Here is a 26,933-nt window from a genome sequence, read left to right on the forward strand (position 1 = left end):
GGATTTTGATGGATTCCTGTCTCACACTGAGGTCTTTCAACCATTTTGAGTCTATTTTTGGGTGTACTGTAAGGAAATGGTCCAGTTTCATTCTTCTGCATGTGGCTGTCCAATTTTCCCAACACCATTTGTTGAAGAGACTGTCTTTTTTCCACTGGACATTCTTTCCCACTTCATCGAAGATTAGTTGAACACAGAGTTGAGGATCCTTTTCTGGGCTCTCTGTTCTGTTCCATTGATCTATGTGTCTGTTTTTGTGCCAGGACCATACTGTCTTGATGATGACAGCTTTGGAATAGAGCTTGAAGTCCGCAATTGTGATGCCACCAGCTTTGCTTTTCTTTTTCAACATTCTTCTGGCTATTTGGGGTCTTTTCTGGTTCCATACAAATTTTAGGATTATTTGTTCCATTTCTTTGAAAAAAGTGGATGGTATTTTGATAGGGATTGCATTAAATGTGTAGACTGCTCTAGGTAGCACTGACATCTTCACAGTATTTGTTCTTCCAATCCGTGAGCATGGAACCTTTTTTCATTTCTTTGTGTCTTCCTCAATTTCTTTCATGAGTATTTTATAGTTTTCTGAGTACAGATTCTTTACCTCTTTGGTTAGATTTATTCCTAGGTATCTTATGGTTTTGGGTGCAATTGTAAATGGGATCGACTCTTTAATTTCTCTTTCTTCTGTCTTGTTGTTGGTGTATAGGAATGCCACTGATTTCTGTGCATTGATTTTATATCCTGCCACTTTCCTGAATTCCTGTATGAGTTCTAACAGTTTTGGGGTGGAGTCTTTGGGTTTTCCACATAAAGTATCATATCATCTGCAAAGAGTGAGAGTTTCACTGCCTTGGTTTTTATTTACATTATTCTCACCTAGATAAAATTTCCACTGCTTCTTGTTTGAATTCTTCCAATGTTTAGAAACACTGCTTCCTCGGTAACCTTGATCAGACTTGATGTCTTTGAGAAAACCCCACCAGTTGATAATCTAGTACCTGCATCTCTACATAATTAGTTACCAACTAGTCTATCTAAAAACGTGAATAATTGGAAGCACCTGAGTGGCTCAGTTGGTTAACCATCTGCCTTTGGCTCGGGTCATTATCTCAGGGTCCTGGGATCGAGCTAGGCCTCCTAGGGCTCCCTGCTCAGTGGAGAGTGTACTTCTCCCTCTGCCCCTCCCCCCCTCAAATAAATAATTGAAATCTTTTTTAATAATGTGATTCAATTGTTACACTATTTATTTGTTGGTCATGCATGTCTCATCCCCCACACTACAACCTCCTCAGGAATAAAGATTATGTCTTCAACTTTTTTTCTACAGTTTCTCAAGTTCTTCAAGTACCTGGCAAACAGCAAGTGTTTAACAAATGCTGATGAAAATGAAAGGAAAAGTCTACAAATCATTCTCCCTTCCTTTGGGTTTGCTCTCCCTTCCTTAGTCTAACACACATATCACTTCTATATTAAGCTTCTTAGAGGACTGCATGGACCATCTCATTCCCCTGCAATTGTTCCTTCAATGTGTAATGATGAAATATAAATGCCTAAGTAGAGAAATCCAAATACAGAACATATTTCCCATCACTTTGCTATAGCTACCCTATCCTTCCTATTTCCTGAATACCCCCCTTTCTTTCTCAGCTGTGTATCTTTGCTCCAACTTTGCCCTCCATTTAAATGTTCACCCATCAAAGTTCTACCTACTCTAAAAAGCACAACTCAAATGGGCTCTCATTTGTGAAGTGTTCTTGGCACCTAGCACATTCTACTTTTACCTAAGGAACTGAAATAGGTTTCTTATCTTGCCATATTTTATTGAAAATTGAAAGAGGTAAGAAAATACTTCTATACCCTCCTGTCCTTAATGTCTACCATCACCACCACCATCAATAATAATCAAATAATCATAGCGCTTAGGCTATGTATGATATAGTACAATATCTTAGTACGATAAGGCTACTTAGTACGATAATAAATTTTCACTAAATACTAATTGAATAAAATATATTTGTTATCACTTATAAATAATGTATTTTTAGACAGTGCAGAAAGATTATACATATGTAATATTTGCTTTTCTTATACACTTGGTTATGTAAGGGATATATTGGCCGAATATATGTGAGTAGAGACTGCTCCTGCTTACGCTTACAAGTAAAATTTAGAATACTGACTTAATTTTGAATTTTTTCTTCAACACAAACTAGGTTTTGTTTGGGAATTTCTTTGAATGAAAATATTTTAAGTCATGGATCAATAAACATTTTCAAAAATGGTAACGAAAACTGTAACTCATTACTACTTTCTGGAGGTAAATTCAGAAATAATGAAAAGCCTTTGAAATATTATAGCCATTGAGCCAGTGATGCTAATTTTAGTAACTCTCCCAATGCAAAATGAGTGACGTACATACCAATCTATCTATAAAGATATTGTCTGAATAATAAACACAATCTAAAAAATATTTTAAAATTATTTATGTTTATATTAACAAAAAAATGAGACATTAATTCATGTTCTCAGAACAAAAGAGATTTGTGACAAAAATAATAAAGAAATTCAGCAAAGAATACATATCCTAACTTTGTTTAAAGGGGAAAACCAACAAAACATTAAGTGATATAGAACAAAATGATAACAGAAGTTTTTTGTTTTTATTTATTTTTATTTTTTTTAAGTAGGCTCCATGCCCAGTGTGAAGCCCAACTCGGGCCTTGAACTCACGACCCTGAGATCCAGACCTCAGCCGAGATCAAGAGTCAGACACTTAACCAACTGAGCCACACAAGCATCCCAAGAAGTTATTTTTAGAAAAACAGGCTCATTTGTGATTTTAACTTTATTTTGCTTTAATGTATTTTACCATATTCTGCAATAAAACTATGTTTTTAAATATTTGGTACAAAATAAAAACATTGTTTACAGTTTCAAATCTTTTTTCAAAATGGTGGTAAGTATATAAACAATCACATATTCTTACCTGGGAGTGCTCGAATACAGTTGAAAGAATATGCAGACGCTTGACTTTGAATAGTTTCAATCATACAGTTGCCATTTGAGTTCCTCAATCACTTTCTCTCCTATACCAGAAGGAATCACATATAACTAAAAATAAAATTAAAATTGGACTGAGTAGAATTAATCAATAATTACATTTATGTGTATTTTAATTCAGAGCTTACGGTACATATTCTAAAATTCTAAGTATGTTTCTTGTGAAAGTTCAAGAAAATTACCTAATAAAAAAAGTGGTAAAGCATGTAATTTTTTGGAAAAGATAAAGTTGCTAAATAAGATCAAATACCAAAATTGCTAGATAGTAAGTTAAGTGTTTTAACTCATGGATATCCTACTACGAAAGCACAGTGATGGCTGGTTGACAATACACCCCTTCCCCCTACAGCTAGCCCCTGCTATCTCCTCCAGTCAGCAGCTAATTAAACCAACCAAGTGCATACTCCGTCCCTGATTAAGAAGATGAAACAGAATTTTAGAAAGCACTGATATATTTTAACTTTCATTCCACTTCCACTGCTAAGGAGAAAGCATTTAGGTAACTTATCCTTCTATTCATTCTCATGCTATATGTGGCTGATTAAGATTTTTACATTTTTTATTCCAGCAGATGAAAGGAAAAAGCCTTTCCAGATGCAACACAAATTATGCCTTCCCTTAATTTGGTCACTTCAAATGTACCTCTGATATAAATTTCAAATACTAGCAGAAATATTCACAGTATAGTATCTCTTCTTGTCAAAATAGCTGTTTTTTCTGTTTTGTTTTGGCAAAAATACAAAAATGTATCTCACTCTTTTGTTCTGCTTCCCTCCATAACTTTAATATAGACTGTTGGTAAAGCCAGATCTATATTTTTGACTTTCTCAAATTATAGACTAAAATCAGATCTCAAATATTTTATTTCTGCCTCTTTGTGTCTTAGCCATGTGAATATTCTGAACACTACCTTTTTCCCTCTTAGCTACAATTTTCTTTAGAAGTCTGTCTATTTTTTCATGCTATTCCGGTTCATTTTCTAACAAAACTTTAGAAAGAAAAGAAAGGATCTTCGTTTAGGTGGCCCCAGAGGCAAAGTCTGACGTAATAATTCAAGTAAATAAGTTTGTTTGGGAGACACTAAAGGAAAGGGTTTACAGACAGATCATCAACAACATCTACCACAACAGACAATGACTGTAAAATTTGAATTAAAATATGAGCATGGTTTATTGTAAGGCCATATACGGGTATTTTATAATTTTAGTGAAAAAAAGTTTATCTACCCAGTGATGCCTATTATTTATTAAATCACATGGTACTCTTTTAGCGTTTACTGAATCTTAGGGTATATATATGATATAATTCATTTTCTCGTTCCTCAAAATGTAAAGGCTCCATTACCACATACCTCCAGCTTTAGAATTCAAACATGACACAGCTAAAAGGTAACCGTGAAACTATGTCATGATTTCCAAAGTGACTAACTAGATCATTTTTCTGTTTTGTCTTAGGGAGAAGGGAGAAAAGGAGAGACAAAATTAGTTCTTTTTTAACATAATGATAATTTCTCTATTTTGTGCAAATATTGGTCTTATGAAAATAAATAAGAAAGAAATCCCCTAAGATAACATAAGTAACAAGACTATTCCAAAAAAATCCCATTCCAAAATATTATAGGAAAGTAAATATTTTCCTTAAAGTGGTTAATTCAATTTAACATCCCCACAGTTTGTATTTCTATCTCAGATTGACTGAAATCCAGTCTTACTGAGAAAATGTTTTCAGCCTAGAATATATTATGCAATGTGACAGAATAAAGAAGAGCACGAAAATATCCACATTAAAAAACAAGAATGAACTTGTGCCTACTTCTAGCTTTCTTCTTGCAAGAAAATGACATATACTCTGAAGTGGACTGTCCCATGTCTGATATGATTAAATTTGTGCAGATAAAGAGTATTTTCAAATATTCTTGCAAAAAATGAGATGTGCTTATGGGTTGTTCTTTTGATTATATTTTTATTTTAAAATATAAAATCTTGTTTCCAACTTGATTCTTAAAATTTTAGTATGAACATAATACACTCAATTTCATCTTATTTTGCCACCATTTATTATATATTGATATGAAATTTGAAGATGTATATGAAATTAAGTGATGCCAGTTATTTCTTTACCAGAACCTTCATTTTTCCCAACAGTGTTAGTTTAAGAAACTAACATGATTAACATTGCAATATGACTACATGCTTCAATCTGTTAATGCAACATGGTATCTTTAAGTATTTCATACACAGTAAAACCAACTAAAACAAACAAGCCAGGCTAAGACATATTTCTTCTTGTCATGAAATGAAATAGAAACCAGCATTATCATGATCTTAAAACTTTTTCAAAATCATTTTGTTACTTATTTTTCTTTTTATAGCTAGCCCCAAGAACTTAGCAATATCCCAAACTAATTTACAAAATGTTGCAAAAGAAAGTTTTCCTAGATACTCATCTTTTATTCTCTCTGGGCAACTAAATTCAAAATATACAAAAGCAGATCTTTGGCCTGTGATTTTCTTTTTCCTCTTTTTTCCTTTGTCCTGTGATTTTAATTAAGTAAATACTGTAATTTTCATTCTAATTATTCAAGCAGAAACCTGGCATTATTATAATCCCTCATTTTCTTTACCCATTGTCATAAAGTTAAATCAGAATAAATTCTATTCTACTTAATATAAAAGACGCCATTTTGTTTCTTCTCCCAGTTTACATCCTCACCAACCCATTAGCAGTCGGCCATGAGCTGACTAACAACTAAGCTGGTCATATCACCCTCTGGACAAAGTCCAAATGACTTAGCATGCGTTAGCATCTTAGTCCAGATGCCTTAGAATCTCTTTTTTTTTAAAAGATTTTATTTATTTATTCACGAGAGACAGAGAGAGAGAGAGAGAGAAGCAGAGGGAGAAACAGGCTCCCAAGGAGCAGGGAGCCCGATGCGGGACTTGATCCCAGGACCCTGGGATCATGACCTGAGCCAAAGGCAGACGCTTAACCATCTGAGCCACCCAGGCGCCCTAGAATCTCTTCTTAATGATGTCTTCTCAAATGCTTTCACTCTAATGCCCCAGGGAAAAGGGTATAAACTGTCACAGTGGCTCGGCGCAATCACTTCCTGTTCATTTTAGTCTTCTCACCAAGGCAGTGGCATACATACATTCATAACTATAGCCCTATGCTCTAAGGAATGTGAAGTTGGAAAATTAATTTAGTTCATCAGACAAATATTCATTGAGCATGTACTGAATACCCAATTGTATCAGTCATTAGGGAGAAGAAATAAGTCCATGGCCACCTTTGCATTCGTCAATTGATAAGGATGATGTAACGGCAAGGTCAAGTGCAGAAGAAACATCGAAATGTTTAGGAAAGTCCCGCTAGAAAAGATGGAATCTGTGAACCTTCAGTTTAGAAGTCATCCGATGAAGAAACTGGGAAAGGCCACAGTTGGCAGAGAGAACATCATAAGCAAAGGCACAGGAATAAGAAACAACATGCCACCTTCAAGGATAGGCAAGCGGTTAGGTATATAGGATTTGAAAAGAGAATGTTCGCAGAATTGTTTTAGAAGAGATTTTAGCAGTAAGGTAAGGCCATATCGGGAAGGTTCTTGAACGCCATGCCGTGAAATTTGGATTTTACCCTAAAGATGGTAGGAGTATGATAAAACAGGAAAGTGGAGCAAGAAGATATGTATTTTAGGAAGATCATGTGGCAAATGTGGCTCTCAGGAGATCATGAAAGAGAGAAGGTGAGATAAGCAAACTGCTCCTTAGAAATCTATGTATATTTGTTAAATGGTAATGCAAAATAGAAATAGACTCTAGGCATTCATATTTGTAAGATGTAAACCTGGAATGGTGCTTGGGATTTAATTCATGTAGGAACAGAGCAAGACCAAGACAACTCTGGCCCTGGGCTTTCCTATTCTCAGAGATGTCAGTCTGGACCAAGAACTCCTACCATCTGTTGTCATTCAATGTGCATGTTAAGTTCCCTTTCCTCAGCTCTCATTATGGAAAGAAAAAAGTGACAGAGGATGACACATGACAAACTATTTCAGAATTAATAACAATTTTAAATTCGCCAATTTAAAAACAAATTCAACCTAGTTCTTTCCTCTGAATTTGACATGAAACTTTTAGAGGTGCTTTCAAGCTGTCACCAGCAGGAAATTTTCCTAATTAGAAGAAGTTGGAGAACAATTATCAAGTCATTCACCCTTTCTGGTGAAATCGGTGGGAAACACAAGTCACTTTCTGTGAAACTTTTGGTTATTATATTTTTCAGCCTAAGTAGGTTAAGGTAGAGCCTTTGTTCTTTTTTAACATTAACTCTTCACAAACTCTGGTCTCTCAAATATTAAGAACCTTTTATGTAAAAAACACAGCCCAGGCAATGAGATGGATCCGAAATGCTGACAACAGGATACAGGTTAAAAATTCATGACTTGAGTTAATGAATGATGTAGGGCAGAGTGAAATTCATCGTACGGTAGAGAAACTTTTTTAATGCAATAGGAATTCGAAGAATAAACTAAATCTGACTAGGGAAAGGGATGGAAATCTTAGCAATGTTTGGAGGAATGAGGAAAAAAGAAGAGCAAGAGAGCAACAGGAGACAAAGCTATTCTCCCTGAGTCAGTCATCAAAAGTTCTGGAATTTACTCTGAGCCAGGAAGGTGACATGCACATCCCCAACCAATCACTGGGAGTGCAGAGTCACTGAGTCGCTTTGGCCAACCAGGGTGCATTCCTGGAGATACAGATATGGTCAGTTCTCCTAAATCACATGGCTGCTACACAGGATAAAGGTGATTCCACCAAGGAAATCTAACTTATTATGAATACAGTGGTAGGGAAATTAACAAATAAACACTAACTCTACATCATATGAATTTAGAAAGAAAGACATGAGACATTCCATACACAGCAGTACTCATTGTGCCTGGCACATAAAAATAGGACTCAGTAATTCACAATCATTTTATCACTTCTGCTATCGTTCCATACTTACATATTACAAAGAAAACTGCAATACATATCACATAAATATTTGTGTTCGTCTCAAATTATTGCTTTATTAAGGCTTCCTAGAAATGAAATTACTAGTTCAAAAGTATTTGATCTTTCAGGTGTTTTCATACACATCACCGAGTTGTTTTCTAGAAAGATAAACTAACAAAGGCTTCCACCAACAGCAGATGATGATGCTAATTACAGCCATCCTTGCCAGCAACGATTTTTTTCTTAATCTTTGACAATTTGATTGTTCAAAAATTTGTCTTTTTCTAAAATGTGTATTTATTTAACTGCAAGTAAGGTACAACTTTTATGTACTTAATTTATTAAATACTTATTTTATAATTTTTATTTTCCTTTTGGTGTGCTGTATTTATATTTTAATGAGGTTTTCTGAGATTTTGAGACAAATATATACCTCAAAGCCTTTGGATTTTTTATTCCCTCTGTCTTCATTGCTCTTCTCCCAAGTAACTACATTCACCACTCAGTTCCGTCATTAGATAAGGAAAGGTTGGTTTTCAGTTTCCCTTAATGTCAGTTATATATTTTACCTACAAAATAATGTCAGTTGTTAGTCCTTACTTTAAGATCTTAGCTATGAGCGAATACAAAGGCATTAAAGCAGCTAACTCATTATCAAAGGTGTCAAAGAATTTTATTTAATGGTTGTATCTACCTAATAATATATTTTATAAATTTAATTAGCTTTAATTTTTTAATTAATCATCTTATTTAGTTCTAATACTAGGATTATTTTTAAAACACTGCCAATATGGATTTCAACACCACGTTCTTTAAAAACAGAATTTTTTCCAAATAGTCTCCATATTTTAAGCTCCTTCCTTCTGTCCTTCCTTCTTCCCTCTTTTCTTCCTTACTTTCTCTGCACTCTTCTTTCCTTCCTACCTTTATCTCAGAAAACAAAATCATGAGTTACTATTCTTTACTATAGTATTTTAATATATCAAAACATACTCAGGAGACTAAAAAAAAAAATTATAAAACACCTATGCTAAAAGCCACCCTTAATTTTTGAAAATCTTTATTACTAAAAAAGTTGTAAAACTATATAAATATATTTCAGTGTTTGTGGAAATGGAGCACCTCTTCAATCAATGCTCTTATAAAGCATTTTTGTAAATAGCCACACAACAGAGACTGCTGAAATGAAGGAAATCAAGAAACTGTGGTTGATTCCTTAATAAAAAATTGGGGCAGAAAATACTCATTAACTTGGGTTACATAAAAAGTCATTAGCTTAATTTTTCCAGTCCTGTGGAGTTTAATTTTATTCATGTTAATATCTATGAAGTATGTAATGTATTTAAAGGCAAATTTCAGTGAGCTATAATTCAGTGTTCCAATTTCCCACAGTTAAGGTGGAGGATGGGAAGGAGATTTTTATTCATCTTTGTCTCTAAATTAATTGCAGTAACACTGTAATTGGATATAATTAAATTATATAAACACTGCTCAATAAAATCTAGAAAACCTTCTGTATCAATATAATTCAGCACATAGAAAGTATATAAATGCATCTACTATTAACTAATTATTATCTTATGGATGAGGAAATAGTCTTTTGAGGTGCTATCATCCATAAGTACTTTATATGCTGACTGGTTATGTTTCAAGGCCTTTCTTCAGCAATCAAACATTTTCAGTATCAAGATTTTGCAACCATTCTTTATGTTGATCTGCTATGAAATATTAGTGTACCATTTTAACCTGCTGTTCTTTTGCTCAATGGTATTTTCACCTTACAGCATACATTTCACGCTTCATTTAATTTAATATATACATACATTGCACTTTCCTGCCATCACGTTCCTGTGGGAAAAAACAAAACAAAAAGCAAACAAAAAAACCATATTCTCATAACTGCACCCTGGGTTTTCTTTGCAGACCTATACTCCTTCCCTTCTTCCTGGTAGTTACGTTTGACTGGGGGTGGCTCTAGTGCTAGTTCCAAGACTAGCCTGAGAGTACCAGGACCCTAGTCATAATTAGTTACTCAGGAATGGAAATGTGCCCTAAGTTAAAATAAGGAAAATCAAATCAGCACCTTTTTCTACAACTATATGGAAAGCAGCAATCCCTTTCCATATGAGTTGATTAAATTGAGGACTGAAAGACTGATGGCTGTTTTGTCCTCTCATTTCCTACCTTCAAAAGAAACCAACTCAGCGAAAAACAGAGCCATGAGAGAGAAACAACTGAGTACCTGGATTCAGCCTTGCCTGAAGCATCACTCCAGAACTTTAAACTGTAATAACCAATATCTATTTTGTTTCATTTAACTGAATTTTAATTGGTTTTCTGTTAAGTTCAAGCAACTGATCACTCTGGAATATATGCTATTTACTAATGTATAATATGTATTTTATTGAATTTTTTTTAAAGGCTTTATTTATTTGTCAGAGAGAGACAGCATGAGCAGGGAGGAGGGGCAGAGGCAGAGGAAGAAGCAGCCTCCCCACTGAGCAGGGAGCTTGATGCAGGACTCGATCCCAGGACCCCACAATCATGACCTGAGCCAAAGGCAAATGCTTAACCTACTGAGCTATCCAGGTGTCCCTATTTTATTGAATTTTCATCTGACTTTCTCCAGATTGAGCTAACAGTAAAAAATGGGCCAAATAATTCAAAGATACATTAAAAAAAGTGTTCTACAAAATTGTTATTCAGCTACTTTTTTGGTGTTTTGAAGGTATCTGCTGCTGTTAGAAGCTGAAAAGGACATGAAAGGTCAGATGAGTCTTTAGTAGGTTTTTAATAATTAAGAGGGCAGAGGGGCACCTGGATGGCTCAGTCCGTTAAATTACCAACTCTTGATTTCAGCTTGGATTGGAATCTCAGGGTCCTTAGATCAAACCCCGCCCAGAGGCTCTGTGTTCAGCGGGGAATCTGCTTAAGATTCTCTTTCCCTCTTCCTCTGCCCCTTTGCTCCTGTCCTCTCAAATAAATAAATAAATATTTTTTAATTTTTTATTTAAGATCTTATTTATTTATTTGAGAGAAAGAGATAGCGAGAGAGAGCACGAGTGGAGGGGAGGGGCAGAGGGAGAGGGAGAAATAGGCTCTCCGTTGAGCCTGGAACCAATGCAGGGCTGGATCCGAGGACCCTGGGATCATGACCTGAGCCAAAGGCAGACGCCTACCCAAGTGAGCCACCCAGACACCCCATAAATATTTTTTAAAAAATAATTAAGAGGGCAGAACTTACATAGTTTAAAATGTTTGCTTTTCTTTTTTGTTTTGTTTCTGTTTTTATTTTTGAAAACGTTTGTGTTTTCTTAAGAAATGATATAATATAGGGGTGCCTGGGTGGCTCAGCCAGTTAAGCATCTGCCTTCGGCTCAGGTCATGATCCCAGGGTCCTGGGATGGAGCCCCGCATCGGGCTCCCTGCTCAGTGTGGAGCGTGCTTCTGCTTCTCCCTCTCCCTCTGCCCCTCCCCCGCTTGTGCTCGCTTGCTCTCTCTCCCTCAAATAAATAAATAAAATCTTAAAAAAAAAATGATACAATACGGGCTTTCATGAACTTTAGACTGGAGCGTTATATCTTAACTTCAGTTGAAGATAGCATAAATGTGATTGATTTAAATAACTGGTAAATAAACAGATTCAGGATGGATATGAACAACTTTATAAATCTGATATGCAATAGGTGATGTGGAGCATTTATTAATTAAAAATTACACAAGATGAATAATCTCTCTTAATTCCTGATGAATTAATGTTATGTTTTACATAAATGCAAATAAAGACCTGATTGGCAGCTTAATAGAATTATTCCTACCTGATTCTACTCTAATAAGTTATTTTCATATTTCTTTGGAACTTTTCACAAAGACAACACCTAAGTAAACATTGTGCCTTACTAACTGGTCATAGAAGTTTCTAGGGCAATTATTTATGTTGACACCCAACCCTTTAATAGCTTTTCCCTATCTGATAAGGATTTGATATCTACTATGTAGTATCTGAATGGCCTATCAAAAATAAAGACTTGGAACTATCACTGTTTACAAAGCTGGAAAAATAAACCCAACTTTATTTTATAAGAGACTTAATAAGGATATATCAAATACCTTGGTTTATAATTTCACAATTTATTTTTGAAGACTCAGTGCACAAAATATCATAAGGCACCAAGAAGTTCTCCCCAAATAAATGTCAGCTATAAAGAAAGTTTAGCTTAGCAAATCTCATTTTCTTTTTTCTTAAATGGGTTCAAATGTAATATGCTATCTAAATAAGCATTGTTCTCCAAAGGTACCTGATCCTTCCCTAGAATTTTCTTCTCCATTTTCCCCCTCTTTTAGACTTCAGCTCCATCTCAAACAAAATTCAATAAACTATAATCACTGAAGAAAGAGGTCATAAACTGTAACTCTATGTTTGAATCATTCCTTCCCCCAACTCCACAGGATAGAGTCTACGCTATCAAATGAATACATAAAATACTTATAATAAACAAGCATTATATTTACCCAAGCTAAGAACTTCTCTTCAGCCTCCTCTGTTACACATTTTCCTCGTCAATAGGGAATTATTTCTATCCAGACAAAACATCAAAGAGATCTCTAGTTTTTCAGTTATTCTTCAGTTACTCTGTGATAAATGAAGATGGTTTCCTATCTTGCCTGTGAGCAAAGAAGACTGCAATCATCTCATTTGAACCTAATCTCCCCAAGTTCCAGAATCCAATGATATGGTTTAGCATAGATAGAGCAGGTCTTTTCTTTGTTCACAGATTTATCAAAAGAGTAAAACGTGTGGAAATGTCATCATAATTAGGTCAAGTCTAATTTCATTTGACAAATATTTTACATGTAAGGTAGGTCAAAGTAACCAACAGAGCACTTGCCACATGATGCTAATAATACCTATGCTTCCTCTCTCTTGGGGTATTTTCGAACGAGCTATCTATAAAAGCACTTTCAGAAATGTAAAGTACTATACAAATATGAGATCATGTTACTAGCCGAAAAGGATGCATTCCAGGAGAAGTTATAACTTGTGCTAAAAAAGTAAAATTTACAACCAAATTCCCCTTTTCCAACAAGTGATGTCAGAGTTCCACACTTGCAAGTAAAGTTTCTGCAAAGACATTTCATAAGAATTCAACACTGAGCCACAGAGAAAAGAAGATCATGTAATATACCAAGTATACCTGATTTCCGAGCTCTGAGTAGTCAGTAGAAGTAAATGACCAAAAAGCAGTCTTCTAAACGCTCTAAATCTATTATTAAGTAGAAAGTACTAATGTTAGCCATAGCGGGTCCCTCCTCTGGAAAACTCCCCACTCGGTAACACTAGGCAAACCAGTTTTTAGCTCTTTGCTATGCATGAAAACACTTAAAATCAAATCAGTACAGTACACTCCTTCAGACTATGAAGACTTCATTTCATTCAGTTACTTAAGATCATATTACCAAGAGCACATCTCTGTTTTGCTATAACCATTTACAGCAAAAAAAGCAAAATGAAAGGAACAAAAGCCTTCCAATCTCATAGACTAAAGCAAAAGGAAACCATGACCTAGCTACCTGTGGGATGGACTCCCCTCTCTAAAATGTAACTGAAAGCTAGTGCACTAGTTTATAATAATCAGTGATATTATGAATATGCTCCTTCCTCATCTCTACCCAGTTTTACTCATCCAATGAACGCTAATGAACACCAGCTCAGTGCTGTTTACTGGGGATACAGATGAAGTCATGAAGCTTCTCATCTAGCAAAGGAGTCAGCATGCATACGAACTCTAACTTGCTGTTATAAACGCCAAAATAGATGTCATCCTATTAAGCACTTGCATCTAACTTAATTCTGAACATGTCTCAATGGTGATGAATGTGTAAGTTTAACTTTTCAAAATGTTTTCACGGTTATAATGACATCTTGTTTTTCAAAAACAGCCCTGTCCTCTATGTAGGGTCCTTCTTCTACCAAAAAAGAAAATCAATACTGAGAGATGAGTTACAAGCATCAGAGCCAAGATCACAACTCAGGAATTCTGACTCTTTTTATTTCCTTTTCACAACTAGACGATAACCCTCTAGTTTGCATGCTAAAATCCTGTGTACTATTTATCATCTTATTTCACTTTTTTTTTTTCAAACTATGACTACTGATAATACTGTTAAAGAAAAATCCTCACCTATTATGGCTAAAGCAAGCTCATGTGAGAAAACTATTCTACGCTACAAATTTCTTATTGCCAAATGAAATAATGAAGTTTATTTTTTTTCTATTAGTACCTGCCAAGAAAACCTACTACAGAAGAAAACAGACACAGCGTGAAGTCTGAAAAATAGATCAGATGCTTGTACACCAATGAAAATTGCTGCCTAATCAAGGAAACCATTCTATTCAACATACTTACATCTTGCCAGTTGAATTATAAGTACAGCAATCACAGGCTCACTGTATATGTGAGTTAGATAAAAACTGCATCACTTTCTTTGTGGCTGGTACATAGTAAATGCTCACGAGATATCTGGGAAGGAGTTGGTGGGGGATAGGCAAAGGAGAGCTAGAAGAGAGAAAACTCTTAATAGGTCATCAAGCTCCACCTTGCCAAAAATCAAACAAACAAAAACAACAATAATAAACCACACATACACACACACAGTTAAATACAAGCAGCACATACATTTAAAAGCAATAGGTCTCACATTTCAAAATCTCTAACTCTGCTTTTTTGCCAGTGTTTCCTGTAGTGTCTTTGAGTACCTACTTGGGGGCTTTGCAGAGAAGTAACATATTCAAGACAGCAACAATACTCTGAGAAGCAATCTTTATCACTTTTTAAAACTGAAAGAGCCTTACATACTTATAGATGTCACCATTACCAAGTAAGTTTAACACCTTGTATAAGTTATTTACATATTTTCGGGGCGCCTGGGTGGCTCAGTCGGTTAAGTGTCTGCCTTTGGCTCAGGTCGTGATCCCGGGGTCCTGGGATCGAGCCCCACATTGGGCTCCCTGCTCAGCGGGAAGTCTGCTTCTCTCTCCCCATCTCCCTCTGTGTATGTGCTCTCTCTCTCTAGTTCTCATTCTCTCTCAAATAAATAAATAAAATCTTTTTAAAAAAAGTTATTTATATATTTTCAAGTCCCACCTATAGATTAAAATAACCCATAAAGTAATAAATGAAAATTAAGTTGAAAGGAAAATCTGCGAAGTAAATGAGGGGGGTGACAAATAAAATATGCAATGAGATCTAAGGAAACTAAGTGAGTACAATTATTTCTCATTTGTTCAAGGCAAAAATATATGGAAGGCCAACTACGAGCAGCAGGGGGTCCTCCAACTGCTACACTCCTTGTGCCAAAGTAATTTCTCACTATACTCAAACTAGCCATCTATTGCTCCCCAAATGCCTGCTGTGCCTATAAATCCATCAATAAAGGTCTTGCCCTCATCCTCCTGCTGGAGAAATAACCTCCCTCAAGGCACTCAACATAACCCTTTCCCTCTGAGGAGACTGGCCTGAGGACCTGAGCTAAGACTAGATCATCTAAAGCTTAAGTGGGGACCTAGTGCAAAAGCTCCACCTAAACAAAACAAGAGTGGATTACCCTGACCAAGAACATGCTCTACATTCTGAATCCTGACAGGGAAGACAATCAGACTATTTGTAACTGGAGCAGAAAACAAGCCGCCTAGGGAGAAGATGCTTTACCGAGGTTATCAGGCAGTAGAAGTCATAAAGAATAATGATTATGGGTGATCAGACACTGAGTCAGAAGAAGGTAAAGAAATATTACATAGAATAGAGAGAATACTGGTAGCGGCAGATAAAGCAAAGACAGAGGGAGCTACATCATCCCAATGGCAGAGAATCAACTCTGCCAAGTAGGGGGCAAGGAGGGAATCGGTTACTCCCATTTCTGAATTGCAGTCCATTTTCCCTGGGTTCCCTTAAAGGCTAGACGTGTGGCTGGGATTCCTGTCTTCTTCAGTACTTAACCTTACTGAGGTAACTCAAATGAGTCTTCCTCCCTGCATCCAAAGAACCTAACATCATCTCTTCTGTCAGGTCTCAACAGCCACCTATGTTACCAGTTTTAAAACTGCAAATGAATGAAACATCACATACAACACTGTAAAAATAATATTTTTTTACCCTAACAAATTAATACACTCTGAAAAAATCATACTAACCCAATGAAAAGAAAAGGAAATAAAGGCCACACAAATCTGTTAGGCATCTCAAGTCACTGAAAAAAGTGTCCCCTCCAAAAAATGCTCTTCATTTGTAGACCTCTGTTCCCCTACAGCTAATTCCAAAATAAAAACAAGAACAAACAAACCTATGCTATGATTGTTCTCTCTCTTCCTAAGAACAGTAAAGCACACATAATTTATCTACAGCTTCTGTATTTTCTTTATTGTGCTTAAAACATTTTGCATGTGTTTTGTTTTTTTTAACTTGAAGGTAAGTTAAATGTATTCGTGGACTCTATCAATAGAGCAGAAAAAATACACTTTTCAATTTTATGGATCCCTCAGCACCAAGAAAGCCCAGCCATTTTTCCTAGATTATTCTCAGTTATATATCAGATTTCACTTTCCTATATTATAAAATATTAGGTACAGAGTTTTTACCGTACTTACAAAATCACACCCTGTACCTGGGAGGAAGAAGAGTGAGAAAAGGGGAAAGAGAAGGTTGAAAGAGAAAAGAGAAAGGATGGCAAGGCACAGCTACACTGAGAAGGAGAAAGGAGGAGGGGGGTACTGATAGTTACAGGTGCACCCATGGACATCACCACATCCTGATTCCTGGGCTTCACGCTGGATCCCCACCCCACCCTACAGCCAAAGCGCCTAGGCTTTTCCATTTTTCATTCAGCGATCTAGGTCACTCTTCTTACTGGCCTCCTCCCTCCTCAAGCCACTATTCTGGTAGAAGGATGTAGACACCCACGTTTCTAACTCTGCATCCCTCTTGTGGGCTTCGGTACGTACCCGTTACTATCTTGGTGCCTGTTTCTGAGTTTCCAGGATAATAATGTACTTTTGTTATACTTTCCCTCCATAACTGAAACTTGACAAGTAAATCCCACTCACTGGCATGGGTAAGCCCAGACTGCAAAAGAACACCTGTGAAAGCCCTAGGTGTCTACCTATTAAATGCCATCTGCTTCTCCATGGCTAGGCCATACCCACAAGCTAAAGCTCCCTGTTGCTTCATCCTGAATCCTGGAGCTAATGTATTTCCTCAGAAGCGCCTGAAGGTAGTCCAAAGTAACCTTGGACACTATGCTTCTGTCTACCCAGTGGAGCTCAACTGTCTGACCTATAGCTGAGGCAACTTCCCCGCACCTACCCTCTCTTCTATCCATCCTAGCCCATCCACACAGACACGGACAAATGCTAACAGAAAAACTGGAAATACTGCTCCAGTAACCACAATCCATTCATGTAACCAATATATATTAAGTGTTAGGGATATGTCCAGACAGTAGTGATACAATAGACAAGTAGATTCTTCACCTTCAAGGAACTTGTGTTCTATTTATCTGCTCAAATAAACTAAAATTTCTAATTACATATAAAAGTAAAATCATTGTCCATTTGTTACTACAACAAATAAAAACATGTGATTTATTTTTATACTTCCTAGAGGTAGAACATTCAAATTAGTTGGGCTTCATTAGCACACAAACACCGATGCTGAGTGCATAATAGAATGAACCCAGTACTCTGACCATGCTACTTGGAAGTAAAATCTTTAGTGTCCACTGTGAATTCTCTCCATAGATATTTCTGTCCTAGTAAGTAACCCAGGTAGTCCTGGGGATCAGGAAGTGGTCAGTGGGCCCTTCTCAGTGGGTGCTAAGAAACCCAGTGTTCTCAGTGTCATCATGATTCCCTCCATGTAATAGAAATTTGAACCCCCACATGGAAAATCAACAAGGCTTTCCCTGGGATTTGCAAGCACTGAATCGCAAAAGGGATTCCTATTACTTGCGCACTGTGAGCAGGATGATTGGATAGGAAACAAGGATTTACTTATTTAACTATAGTAAATGATTTTTCCGAGCAACCTAGAGGGAGGTCAGCTAGTTCTAAATGAGACAGATGATAAAGTAGTAATAGCATACATTAAGCCCACTGCATGTAAATTGAAGATTTTAGTATACCTTCTGAAAAACTGCAATATTAGATTTGGTATGTTTAATAGGACACAATCTATAAAATTCAATAGAACACAAGCATATGAAGTATGACGAGCAAGTCAATGCCACTGGTCAGCACGTGAAAGTGTCACAAATTAGGCATGTCTAAATAAGCCCTTATCTTCATGACCGCCAAAGCTCTTCTGCTACCAAATTTCTCACCTAGGAAAATGCTAACAACTTTTCAACTTACATCACACTTCTTCCCTTTACTCAACTCTTTACACCCCGTCACCACATCTTGGGCATTTCCCTTTTAAAAGAGCTCTAGAATCTATTCCATCTTCTCCATCCCACTGCCAGACACTAACAAACCTTGACCTTGACAACCAGACTAACTCTCCTTACTTACACTGTTTCTCCTACTCCTTGTTCTACCCTCTGGCAGCCGTAGTTCAGAAATGCTAATCTTGATTCTGCCACTCACCTGTTAACCATCTGTCAATGCTTCCTTGAAATTTTCAGGGTAAGTTTTATACTTAATTCAGTCCCTGCAAACATCCTAAACTCAACTCTAGGTCAACCATTTCTTGATGTGCATCCATTGCTTTTGATAGTTCCTGTCCACTGGACTCAATTCCCCAAGTGATCACAAAGTTACTGCACAGCACCTACAAATCCACAGTTCCTTGCGTATCTTTTACAGACTAGAAGTGTCACACACAGAGACATACTATCATTGTTCAAAGGTACAACAATGAATGCTTGAAAGTACCAAAGGCAATTAAATGTTATTAATTCTGAATTCTTAGAACAAAACTGACAAAAACAATGTTTTCTAGAAGAAAAAAGCAGGCAATGATATTAATAGAAAAGATTGAGAAATAGGAAGGAGATACTTTTTCAAAATGTAATGCTTCCACAGCTCCTGGGAAATTAAGAGTGGGAAGGGCTTGGGCGCCTGGGTGGCTCAGTTGGTTAAGCGACTGCCTTCGGCTCAGGTCATGATCCCGGAGTCCTGGGATCAAGTCCCACATCGGGCTCCCGGCTCAGCGGGGAGCCTGCTTCTCCCTCTGACCCTATCCCCTCTCATGCTGTTTCTCTCTCTCTCTCTCTCAAATAAATAAATAAAATCTTTTTAAAAAATTTAAAAAAAGAGTGGGAAGGGCTTTCCAATAACTTAAGACAGCTATATCGTCACCTGTCTTTACAAGCCATGTTTTTTTAATTATTATTATTAGACAGAACCCTCCTCCTACCAAGCATTGGTTTCCTTTTCTGAATTATATTCCCTTTAACTGGTTAGAAGTAACTGCTGATAGTTCTCCACATGCTTCAAGTTTTATATATTTGACGGGAAAAGCCACTATGCAAAGAATGATCATACTCTCTTGGCCAGTAGTACCCATAGGCCTTCTAAATCAGAAAACAGAGGAATAAATAGAACGAAAAGATCCATGCTCCTTAATGTTCAGGGGCTCATGAAACAAATACAACCATTTAATATCTTGACACATGGCTAGGAGTACTGAAGCTACTCTTTTTGTGAAGAGCCTGAAGTCATCTATGAATTAAATTTAAGACTTTAGAAGAACAAGCAACAAACGATTAACAGGTTTATTTGTAAGTCCTGCAGGCACTAATAAGGGAATAAACTTCACATCTGTTCAGTGTCAAAAAGAATCATAAGTCTTCCACTGTTTTGTCTTGTTTATAAACATGTGCAGGTGAGTAAAGCAACATCAATAATAACATTTGCAAAAATAAAAGTCAGCTAGATATGTGGGAACCATGTTTCTCAAAATGAATTCTGAGAAACACTAGTTCTATGAAATATGAAGTTTTACACACATACACACACACACATAAGCGTTCTATAGTCAAATATGTTTGGAAAACATTTGGATAAATAGATTTAAACAATGCTTTTACTCTGGTATTTCTCCTGTTTTTAATATATTATTACATACTTTGAAGCTCCTAAAGTATATCATGATTCTTTATTTCATCAAGAAAACACTTTCTCACGAGGTATCCCCAGAGTTTTATTCATAATACTCTTAGAAAAATGAGGAGATAGAGATGATTTCATGATTAACACTTTTATTTCCAGAAAATGAGTCAATTATTACAACTAAATTGTTAACTGAAAAGCAGAGGGATCTGACATAAAACTAGAATGAGCTTATAAAATTAGGTTCATAAAGTAGCTATGAAATAATTTTTATTTTTTAAAATTGAGCTGACTGTATATATCAGTATTCATATTGAACATTTTGTCATTAAGAGGTAAATTTAGAATTAAATTTAAAAGTAGAAGTAAATTTGGAAAGGTAGGCAATCATGAGGGGAACTAGGCTTTATTCAAAGTCTCTTTGAATTAAGGAAAAATTTTATTGAACATAAATGACATGTACATTTTCCTAAAAGAAATGTGCCTCCTCCCCATTAGAACAGGATAATTATCACCATATACATACATCAAAGGCACGATAAGCACCAAGTTGCATTCTAAACCAAGTCATTAAAAGCTGCATGGATTAGCATCAATTTGCCCCAATAAGTTTTTCTTCTCACACAATTAATCTGCAAAAGAGAATTATATCAATTTGCTTTAGGTGTGAACGTCTGACAAATTATAACAAATATCAAATGTGTAATGTCCAAGAATATCCTCCATATTTTTTCTGTAATGATATTAATGGTAAAGTCATAATGATCGTCTCAAAATGCAAATAAGATCAAATCATTTGATGGCTTCTGCTCACACAGACTTACAAGCCCTACATGAGCTAGCTCATGCTTTCTCTCCCCCCCTCCCTCTCTCTCTGTCTCTATCATCTATCTTCTTCTCCCTCCTTCCTTCCTCCTATATTCCATTCACATAAGTCTTCTTGCTCTGCTTCAAACAAGCCATAATCATTCCTATCTTAGGGTCTTTACTTGAGCCCCTTTCCTACACCCGCAGATAAGCTTTACACATAATTAAACTACTGGTGATATATTAAATCCAGAACTGTTACTTGAGCTACTTACCTTTCAATTTTTATAATCAGAGAATAAAATGAAGTATCAACTTCCACAATAAAATGTCTAGAAGGTAGTTTGTGGTTTATTGCCCTGCACTAAAGTAAGTATGCCATGCTTTCCTATCCTTCCAAAAAGAGCAGCCAAACGGTTTCTCTTTAATCTCTTCCTCCAGCATCTCTTCAGGTAAGAGCACTGCCAAGGGTGCCGGGATCACTCGCTATGCATACCCTGACCTAACCAAAAAAACAAAAGGCTCACCACTGACGTGGTCAACTTTAATAATCAAATCAATCTTCCTCTTAAGAAATCAGAATAAAGGCTTCACAGGTGGAAGCAAGTCTTACTGCCAAAGGGCTTTCCACTAACTTGAGACATGCAAGATTTGGTGCCAGAAGAAAGCGATAAAAACCGTGGAATGCTTCTAGTAGTTTTCAGCTAGTGGTGGAAATTGCCACTGCTTGAAAATCAGTGTTAAAGGAAGGCATGAAGTTGTCTATGATGCTCAATCAAGATTCTTTAAAAGCTATGCTAAGTAGACATAGGCTTTTTAGGCTGTGATTGAAGATCTTTCTGCTTGAAAATTATTCGCAGTTCAGAGTATTCTGGCCAGGATACATTCTTTTTAGTCTGTTTATAAGATCACAACCAGAGGGCCGCCTGGGTGGCTCAGTTGGTTAAGCGACTGCCTTCGGCTCAGGTCATGATCCTGGAGTCCCGGGATCGAGTCCCGCATCGGGCTCCCTGCTCAGCAGGGAGTCTGCTTCTCCCTCTCCCGCTCCCCCCTCTCGTGCTCTTTCTCTCTCTCACTCTCTCTCTCAAATAAATAAATAAAACCTTTAAAAAAAAAAAAAAAGATCACAACCAGAGAACCTGAGTACGAACCAGGTAAAATCATCAAAGTGCACCAGGGAGGCACGGACTACAGGATGTCAGTCAGAGAGAAGTGGAGATCAAGGGGCAGCGGAGCATATTGCCACTGGGGAAACAACGTTCCCCAACATTGAGGAGTTCACATTCCCATTACAAAATGTCAGCAAGTCTTGATAATTATGACGTTTTTAAAGCAAGTCTGGTCATAAAATATGGAACAATCACAAAATAAACAGTGAAAGCCTCTATGGTTAGCTAGCCTCCAACTTTTTTCCTATTTACTTACTGATTTTTTTCCTCTCTGTGATAATGACTCTGATCTATCCCCTTATACAATTCCTAAAGTTCAATGTTGTGTAAGCAACATCTCAAATTGAGTTCGCTTTTCTAAGCCCCGTAGTATTGTTAAGGTCATGTGGAAAACCAAAATGGCTTCCTTTTAAAATTAGAGCAAAAAGAACAGTTGACTCTTTTAGGTTTGTCACCTTTCTTCTCTTCAGGAAAGTTAAAGTTAATGGTAAGTGAACATCATTTTTAAATTCATCCTGCTCTTATATCTGATAGCAACTAAGTGCCACTTTTACTCAAAAAAAAATTACAATAACACAACTTCCTCCATGAGATGAATTTGATCACAACCCAGCTAAAGGCTTTGATTTTGCAGGCTGTAGAAGCATGCAGGAAACATGACAAAAGGAAATGCATTTACTAACCTACTAGAGGAAAAAGGCATTCCGAAAGTCTGGCTTAATTATATAGATACTTTGCTTATTTCAGTGTTCTTACTCTCATTTTAGGGACTGTAAAACACAATCATAGCACAATCCATTTCTCTTTCATAGCATGTATCACTCTAGAGCCTAATGAGTTATCATGACTATGTCTGTTTTGGTCACCGTTGTATCTCCAATATGGAGATACATACGGTACAGTGCCTGACATAAAATTGTAACTCAATACTATCTGTGAAGGAAATAAATTAATGTTAAAACTAGGATAAGGAAGGAGAGCAGGATAGTAGCATAACAGCTTACTGATACTTTGAAATACATATCTGATAATGTTATGTATTTCTTTGTCATCCAAATCCACTTTAAAATACTAAATTTATCGGGCGCCTGGGTGGCTCAGTTGGTTAAGCGACTGCCTTCGGCTCAGGTCACGATCCTGGAGTCCCGGGATCGAGTTCCGCATCGGGCTCCCTGCTCGGCAGGGAGTCTGCTTCTCCCTCTGACCCTCCCCCGTCTCATGTACTCGCTCTCATTCTCTCTCTCAAATAAATAAATAAAATCTTAAAAATAAAATAAAATACTAAATTTATCTATAAAGAAAACTGTAATTGATAAACCTTCCAATACTTTTATATAATTGTCTTATAATTATCTTGGCATTTAAAAAAAATCAAAAGGAATTTTTGGTTTTCTTCTCAAAATAAAAAGAATCTAGAAGCTAAAAGAATACAGTTGACTCCATTACCCACTATATAATTAAGATGCTAGACTGATTACTTATTTTTTAATGTGTCAATTACTTAATTTTTCTGACTAGAAATGGATGGCCACCTTTGTGCTTTTAATTTGTGCTTTTAAACTAATCAATACCACAAAGGATGGTCTCAAACATATTCTTCTTTAATTTTCTTCATATATAAAACACTGTGCAAGAACTAGGCAGTCTTAAATTTCATAATGTACAAATTCTATTTTGACATTAAATACGTCTTCTTAAAATTAGTCTTTTATTCTTACCACAATTTTTAAGGAAATAAGAAAATATTGGAAAAACACCCATGGAACACATATACACGTTATTTTTAGTTATTTGCAATTTTATAGCTTTTCTCCCCTATTTTTTTTAGTATTCTATGATTACTGTTGCAGATAAACATGCTATTTCTATCCTTTTTTCAATCATCTCAAAAAATACTAATATTCATTAAATCTAAATTTAGCTTTCAGTGGAAAATTATTTATTAGGCAATCAGGCAAATTTGGGGATAGTTTAGTTTTCAACTTGATGTTTTTTGGTATCCAAGTGGTTCACAGGCCACATAGATGTATTCCAAGAAGTCCCCAGGTTGCCTAAAATTATGTATTTATATTAAATGTGTATACATATCGTTAATGATATCCTCAAAAGGGCCTGTGACCCCAATTTGTTAAGAATTGCCACTTAGCATTTATCGCTTCTTCAGCGCACAAGCTGATGTGAATTTGTGGCCTAAATATACACACACACACACACACACACACAACCTTTTTTATTTTCCTTACTCACTATAAAGTTATGGCTTAAATGCACTAAAGTGTATCTAGACGAACTTCTTCCCAAGTGCTTATTCTATCCAAAGTTTATCTAACATGTCTTGGTTTCTGCCCCCAAAGCTGCAGGCTGAGTTTCTCATGGAATCATCTGTGAACTATAAGCCCAATAGTTTGAGTCTTTTAGGCATTAAAAATTAAAAGCACACACACACAAAACTAGCAACATGGGTCAAAAGACCTTAAAAATATTTCACTTAGTTTCTGATTTAACATAGATAAATAAATATACGCAAATGAACTGCCAAGTACAGTGATAAAAAATGGGATACTAGAGTAAAAAAAAAGGGCCTTACAGACAAAAATTCCTTAGGGAATACCCTCATCCGCTATCTTGGCCTGCCATAGTAAGGGGCCATGTTAATGTTCTACTAATACATCGCCCAGGGGCGCCTGGGTGGCTCAGTGTCTGCCTTCCGCTCAGGTCCCGATCCCAGCGTCTTCCAATGGAGCCCCATGTGGCGCTCCCTGCTCAGCAGGGAGTCTGCTTCTCCCTCTCCCTCTGCCCCTGCTTGTGCTCTTTCTCTCTCAAATGAATAAATAAAACCTTTAAAAAAGAAAAAAAAAAAAAAAAAACATCGCGCAAAGTCCAAGACTTCTTTGTGCGACAGCAAAAATCTTATAAGTTAACTAACAATCCTGAGAGAACCAAGCCAAAAACAAAGCACAGGGCATCTTTTGCCAAATCAAGTTTGACTGGGTATTTTGACAAAGAAGGAAGAAAGGAAGAGAGGGAAGGAGGAAGGGAGGAAGAGGAAAGGAAAAGAAAAAAAAAGGGAACACTACTTTTTATCTGTGTAAATAACAACATAAAAATAAAACATTTTTATTTTATTATTATTTTTTTAGAGAGAGAGTGTGCATGCCCAAGTGAGGGGTGAGGGAGGGACAGAGGGAGAGGGATAGAGAGAATCTTAAGCAGGCTATTTACCCAGTGCAAGTCTGATGTGGGGCTCCATCACAGGACCTGAGCCAAAATCAAGAGTCGGACACTTAACTGACTGAGCTACCCAGGCGCCCCAGAGTAAGAGTTCTTAAGACTAAAATAAATGTGTTTTTTCCTTTTTTAAAGTTTTTTGTTGTAGTAAAATATATGTAACATAAAATTTACCATCTTAAAAAAATTTACTATCTTAAACCATTTTTAAGTACTTAGTTCAGTAGTTAAGTGCACTCACACACACAGCTGTGCAACCAATCTCCTGAACCCTTTTCACCTTACAAAATTGAAACTCTATACTCTAGTAGCAACTCCCCATTGCCAACCCCCTCCCCAACTTTGCAGGCCTTCACAAAAGCAGTGTATTTTTAATAGATGGGAAAGTATGAACTCACTGAGGAAATGGATTTTCTAAAATGTATTTTGTATTTCTTCAAAGTACTCTCATTACACAGAGGTCTTTCCTAAAATATGTGTTGGTCATTGATAATATCTCTTCAGAATTAGCACAAAAACATTACCTGGTTTTCTGGACATCAATGACACTTGTACATTGGGAACTATTTCCAGTAATGAGAATGATTTCATACAACCTGCCCATATTTTTCAAAACCTCGTCCTTATTAATAACATGAGAGAACAAAAGAGTGCTAGACACTGCTTTGTGTGCTTTACAAATGTATTATATATTTTATTTCTGACAACAAGTATATGAATAAGTACTAATATTACTGCCATTTCACAGATGGGAAATTAAAGTCAACTATAAGCCTACTTTTGATGGGTTCATTGTATCAGCATAGAAGTTTAAAGAAGCACCTTAAATATGGGAAAATATTTAAAGATAAGAGGCTGATAAACATGCTGGTTTCTACTTTTATATTGCCAAGAAGGATTCTTCCTAGGGCCCAATGTGATTATGATTTCAGCATGTGCACTTATGATCTCTTCATTGTAGAATGAGGTGCTCATAGATTATGAAGAACTAAGTTGGAGCCAATCTCAGTTCCACTGCTTCCTAAATGAGCAACTTTGGACAAACCACATAAACATATCCTGCCTGTAAAGTGAGGATATCCTCACGTGCTCTGTTTCACAGGGTCTGTGTGTGTGCATATGTGCATGTGTCTGTGAGGGAGGGAGAGAGAGAAAAAACATGACAGAATATGTGGACAGAGACTTTGTTAACCACAATATGTTCTGGAAATGTATCATAAATATTACCTGTAAATGGGCACCTAAAAACACACAAGAAGACAGTATCAGGCAGTGTTTAGAAGTGTAGCACTGGGTGGTTCAGTCGGTTGAGACTCTGACTCTTGATTTCATCTCAGGTCATGATCTCAGGGTCCTGAGATCAAGCCCCATGTCAGGCTCCGTGCTCAGCAGGAAGTCTACTTGAGATTCTCTCTCCCCCTCTCCCTCTGCCCCTCCCAAGTCTCTCTCTCTCTAAAATGAATAAATCTTAAAAAAAAAATCATAGCACTACGTAGCTACAGTGTTGGCTTAAATGCCGGTTGAGTGGCCTTGCAAGTTAACTAATCTCTGTATCTCATTTTC

General features: G+C 36.4%; 1 protein-coding gene across 15 annotated transcripts in view; it reads right to left on the reverse strand.

Moving 5' to 3' along the window:
* GULP1 (GULP PTB domain containing engulfment adaptor 1) overlaps positions 1-26,933 on the reverse strand; it is a 262,267-nt gene that overhangs the window by 166,050 nt on the left and 69,284 nt on the right. For 6 of the 15 annotated variants that reach the window (XM_081814014.1, XM_081814003.1, XM_031036508.2 and 3 more), the window contains one exon: positions 2,987-3,086. The exons of 1 other annotated variant lie outside the window; for it this stretch is intronic. The gene's annotated coding sequence lies outside the window, so the exon portion shown is untranslated. Of the gene's footprint in view, positions 1-2,986; positions 3,112-4,411; positions 4,510-8,493; positions 9,644-9,797; positions 9,909-12,572; positions 13,748-25,364; positions 25,401-26,933 lie in introns of those variants that run through there. 8 more of the 15 variants (XM_081814013.1, XM_081814006.1, XM_081814007.1 and 5 more) reach the window with 8 other exon arrangements.

The sequence above is a fragment of the Leptonychotes weddellii genome, chromosome 3 (assembly GCF_054177405.1).
Source record: "Leptonychotes weddellii isolate Sample4059 chromosome 3, ASM5417740v2, whole genome shotgun sequence".
Lineage (NCBI taxonomy): Eukaryota > Metazoa > Chordata > Mammalia > Carnivora > Phocidae > Leptonychotes > Leptonychotes weddellii.